We start from the raw sequence: 6,079 nt of genomic DNA, 5'->3' as shown, positions 1-6,079 counted from the left end.
GGCAAACTGGCTGACACTGACGGCGGCGGTGCACAAATGCTGCGCAGCTAGCGCCATTCGACGGCCAACACCGCGGTTCCTGGTGTGTCCGCTGTGCCGTGCGTGTGATCATTGCTTGTACAGCCCTCTCGCAGTGTCCGGAGCAAGTATGGTGGGTCTGACACACCGGTGTCAATGTGTTCTTTTTTCCATTTCCAGGAGTGTATATGAGGGAATACAGTTCATGATTATGATGTCTTCTATATTCCCCATTCTCTTTGATGGGACCTAAGATCTTTCACAAAATCTTCCTTTCCTTGGCCTCCAACTTTTCGATTAGGCCTTTTTTGTTCATTACTAGGAATTCAGAAGCATACAAGACCTCTGGACAGATATCCCTGCAGTAATGCCTTAACTTTGCATTGAACGGTATTGATCTTTTGATGTAGATGTTTTTGGTTAAATGGAATGCCAATTCCATTTTGTTCATGCGTGATATGAAGGCTTTTTTCTGTGATAAGTTGGCTGTTATCCGTTCTCCAAGATATTTTAACTTCTCATCTCGCTTAATTTTGCCTTGACCACTATAAGCTCCCTTGGTGGTGAATTTATGTTCGTTATAAACTCGGTTTTCTCAAATGAAATTTGGAGGCCATTCTTTTGTGCTTGTATATTAAGCTCATTAATCTCTCTCTCATCTATTTCCATGGAATCAGAAAAAATTGCAAGATCATCTGCAAACGCGAGATAATCGATTTCAAGATTTTGTTTCTTTCCAGTTCTTTGCGCCACTCACGAATCACCTTCTCGAGGGCACAGCTGAAGAGCAGAGGTGAGAGCCCATCTCTTTGCCTCGCTACAGTCTTTATTTCAAAAGCTTCTGATATTTCTCCTCTAAATTTCACTTTTGAGGTTGTGTTGGTTAGTATTTACTGGATTATAGCTTTGGTCTTCTTGTCTAAGCCAAGTTCTTCTAGAATTCTGATCAGGGTTTTATGATCAACCGAGTTTTATGCCTTTTTGAAATCCACAAAGGTCACAACAAAATTTTTATTCTTGAGCTTCAGGTACAAAAGGATGGATTTGAGGTTCATTATCTGTTCGACACATGATCACCCCTCCCTGAAACCTCCTTGATACTCGCCCAGATGTGGATCTAGCTATTCTTCAGTCCTAGTTTGCAGAGATTTCGACAGAATCTTATCGGTTGTTGATATGAGAGAGATACCACGATAGTTATTTACATCTGTCCTGTCCTCATTCTTATGCAGAGGATGGATTAGAGCAGAATTTCAGCCATGTGGGAGCCTTCAGTTTCCCTAATCCGGCTGATAATTTCTGTTAGTTTATCTACTGCCTTATCCCTTGCATGCTTCCAAAGCTCAGCAATTATAGAATCTTCTCCTAGTGCTTTGTTGTTTGTAAGCGAGTGAATAATTAGCTTGATTTCCACTTTCGTGGGTGGTGATGAATTTAGGTGTACTTCTACATAGTCGGTAAAGGGAAATGTGGAGTATGGGGGTTCACAATTCAGGAGAGCTGTTAAGTAATTCGCTAATATCTGGCAGTTGACTTTATGATTGTGAGCTAGCTTCCCGTTTGGAGCTTTGAAGTGTGGGCTTCAAGGATTGTACTTGGTGAGATTGGCCTTAAAAGTTCTACGATTATTATCATAGATAATAAAAAGAGACTTAAATGTCTCAGGGAAACATTTAATTATAAAATCTATAAGCTCTAGAGAAATTTCATGTGTTTGTCTTCTGAAAATCTTGTTCAATTTGTGCCAACTGCATTTTCTCATATGATCTTTGCAGTGAGACCATTGATTAAAAAAAGGTGTAGTACTTATGCTAGCACTTCCCGTCCACACTGCTGCAATGGAGGTAGTCATGGCATCATGTTTACTAGTTTCCCTTTTTGGTAAGTTCTCCTGGTGGCTTTAGACTGTATGGAAAGGACCACATAAATACTATGTCCCAAAAAACATTGACAAACCTAACGGAAAAGTTCCTTGTATAGAAATAAGAAAAGAAATCCAGTAAATATGGACTCTAAAAAACATACCTTAAGATATATAAATACTTGTTCATCTTAGAAACTATGGAACAAATCTCTTCTACTGCATAGTCTTTGCTTCTCATATTTTGGGAGGAGGAAGTATTGACCAAACCAAGAAAAAAAGTCTAGTAAACACAGAGTCTAAAATGTATACTTTAAGAGCTATGAGCACGTGCTCACATTCGATAGTGTGAAGCATGAAATTAGAATTATGTTAATACCTTCAGCTGCTGATGGGCGTTGATATATATCAACGGGGACAGGTGAAAATGTGTGCCCCGACTGGGATGCGAACCCGGGATCTCTTGCTTACATGGCAGATGCTCTATCTATCTGAGCCACCGAGGGAACAGAGGATAGTGCGACTGCAGGCACTATCTCGCGCACGCCTCCCACGAGATCCACATTCTCACCTTGTATGTCTACACACTACATTCGTAGTATCCCACCCCAACACACTCATTACCTGTGGAAGATATTTTTACCAAGTCCCGTAAGAGTTCGGGGAATATGTGTGCATCCGTGCAGAAGAAGAAGGTCATGGCTGGTAAAGCCACAACTATCTACTTACATGGATATGGTGTCTGTCCGTTTGGACATGTCCGAAAGAACAGACACCATATCCATATAAGTGTATAGTGTGAAGCATGTCTCTTCTACTGAACAAATGCTCATTGCTCTTCAGATATGTATATAGTTCAATAATTGTCACCCTGTAAGTAATGACTGGGTTGAGACTCATGCACAAGCTCCTGAAACGAAAGACTCTTTCAATTTTTTGAGTACTTTGTGGATACCTGGCTACAGAATAAGGATGTTCCCTTTCCAGTGTGGAACTGCTATGGAAAAAGGCAGCAAACGAATGCTGTTAAGGGGAAGCACAACATTATAAATAATATTACTGGAAACCCTCTCCCTCGAACCAACTATTTAGTGAAATGCTTGAAGAAGGAAACTGAGCCCAGAAATTGCATGAAATGAATTTTGAAGAAAAAAAGAGAAGAAGACATACTTGAAACTGAATGACATGACAGAACCGTAAAAAATTATGAAAGGATACATGGTGTTAGATCCTGCTTGAAAGCCTGGACTGAGATCTATTTTTAAGTAATGTGTTAAAAATCTATGAAAGCCACTGAGCCGTCGCAGATTATTTGGTTAAAATTATTAATTGTATTATAGAAATATTATCAGTATTAAGTTTAAGATATATTAATAAATAAATTGTGGGCCTAATGCAGTTCTAGCATAACAATGGTGAAACCTATGTACAAAAAAAAGGTGAATTATTGGCGCCATTATTAAACATGGCCATTGGCTTACAAAAGGTAGTGACTGCAAATCTCCTGCAAACCCTGCTGTCTGCATTTCTCCCTGTCGGCATTTCTTCGGCATTCGATTTTTGGCCTCAGCACAATATTAAAAACAGATTTCATTCTTGCTTTTTATGCGGTTTTTGGCCTCAGGCAATTAAAAACCAATTTTTCCCATCTGATGCACGATCTTTCCGTAGTGGATGAGCTTACCTAAGAATCAGTGTCACAGCTGTTGAATACCAAAATTATGCGGTCATTACATTGGACACCACGGTTGGTTTAATGTGCGAGTCATGCCATAGCTGAACCAGTTTACAATATGACGCTTACAGCACCATTTAAGGGGGAAATTTTCGGTAAATTTATTGTGTTTCCGAAACACAGCACCCTTCTACTCTGTTTGGTTTATGCATAAGTCTGTACCGTTTTTGTTTTGCATGTCGGTATACCGTTTGCTATGGGTTATTTTCAGATTGTCATTTTTTTGTATTTCATTGTTGTCATTTGAGGTTATATATTGCCACTTCATCATTTGGAGATAGACAGCGGAGCTGTGGATGCTAGAAAATGGAATGTCAAGTGGAGAAATCGGAACATTTCAGACATATTCTTCTGTTTGAGTTCAATAGACGGGTGACAGCAGCAGAGGAAACCATAAACATTTGCACCATGTATGGAGATAACGCCACTGGGCAGAGCACATCAAGAAAATGGTTTCTCGTTTTAAGGAGGGTCATTTGGACATTAGTGACTTTCCACATTCAGGAAGGCCTTTGGATTTTGTTGAAGACATACATACATACAAATATTAATACTAGTTCCATAGATCATGAATACGACATTTCGCAGTGATCTAGAATGTGTCACTTTAACATAAGTTTTCTTTACACAAAATAGTTAATTTTTTGTTTTACAGTTACTACTTCATATCTAAAAATTCATCTATTGAGTAAAAGGAGTTGTCATTTAGAAATTCTTTTAATTTGTTTTGGTTGGCTCTCTGTCAGACTTTTAACGCTATTTGGCAAATGACCAAAGTGAGATTTAATCCAGAATAGTGAAGATCATCCTTTTTGCGAGTGTTCTAGCTATGCACTTCACTGTTACTTTTGAATTGGGATGGGTTATTAATAACAAATTTCATAATTGAACATATGTATTGCGAAGGTACTACGAATATCCCGAGTTCCTTAAATAAATGTCTGAAGGGGATGTTGGGTGGGCTCCAGCTAATATTCTGATTACACGCTTTTGTACAAGATCGTTTAAATCCTTTACTTCACCATGATTCCCGTCAGTGTACTCGAGAACTGGTAAATGTGATGAACTATGATCATTCCACCATCGTGCGATATATGCATGCGATGAAGAAGGTTCAAAAATCGGGTGTATGGGTACCACATGCTCTAAGCCGAAATTACAAAACTCAGCAGGTGGCAATATGTGCATCTCTGCTTGCTCGACCCCAATTCGCTCGTGAACACCACCAATGAGTCCTATCCTGTACCGTTACTGATGCTGAGAAGTGGTGTCTTTATACTAACACAAAGAAAAGAAAGGAATCGTTGAGCCCAAAGAAAACAGCAACTACCTGCACAAAGACCTACGCAGACATCCACAAAAGATAATGTGAATCTGGCGGTACAGCGACGCTGTGATGTGTTATTTATTGTTTCCCCGGGGCGTAACCATCACTGCTGACGTTTATTGTCAACAACAGAATCGTCTTGCAGACGCAGTCCAAGAACAACTAGGAAGATTGCATGAGGTGATGCTCCTCCACGATAGCGCCTACCTCATTCTGCTTGATTGACAAAGACACTGTCCAGATGTTGGGTTGGGAAGTCATTCCAGACCCACCTTATTTACCTGATCTTGCACCCTCAGAGTTTCACCGTTTCCGCTCTCTGTCAAACAACCTTCAAGGAACTTCATTTCCGGATGAAAAAGAGCTTCAAACCTGGCTCGATGAGTTCTTCACCTCAAAATCACCAGATTTCTACAGTCGCAGAATCGAAAAGTTACCCTCCCACAGGCTGTTGTAAATAGTGAAGAAGAATATACTACTGATAACTGAAGTCTCTTTTGTGTGTATTTGTTGTGTTTATTAAACTTGTGGAAAAACCCTATGAACTTATGCAGGAATCTAATATATTCCTATTTTCCAAGTCAAATCCTGGTTCTTCCAGGGTCGTATTGTACTTAGGCCCTAACCAATTTTGATCGATTTTATGACAAAACCTACAAATTTGACAATATATAGGAGCATACTGATAACTGTGCCCTGAGCTAAAAGAAGACCATAAAATGAACACGATTTAACCAAGAAATAAACATACCAGAATTTGACAACAGAAGTAATTGGAAAATGTAATTTGAACAAAAAACTACAGGAAAATAACACAGTCTAGTCACATGAATGTGACCGCCGTCAATGTACAATAACTACTCACCGATGGCCTTGTCAGCACTAGTACTTGGGGATAAAAAGAGTGTTGAGGGCCACAGGAAACAGTACAGATATTGTAGCAGTGTGAAAACAGTGATTTATGTGATGTCCAAAAGGGCACGATCGCTGGCTTTCGGGCCAACGATGGAGCATTTCCAAAACAGCTAACTTATGTGCCACCGTGGTTAAAATATATCATGCATGGCGAAATGGCGCTATCCAAAACCGATATTGTGGAAATAGTGCTGCACCACAGGCCATAGATGACAGGGGTGTA

The sequence above is a fragment of the Schistocerca piceifrons genome, chromosome 1 (genome assembly GCF_021461385.2).
Source record: "Schistocerca piceifrons isolate TAMUIC-IGC-003096 chromosome 1, iqSchPice1.1, whole genome shotgun sequence".
NCBI classification, from domain to species: domain Eukaryota; kingdom Metazoa; phylum Arthropoda; class Insecta; order Orthoptera; family Acrididae; genus Schistocerca; species Schistocerca piceifrons.
This window is presented reverse-complemented; position numbering follows the sequence as displayed.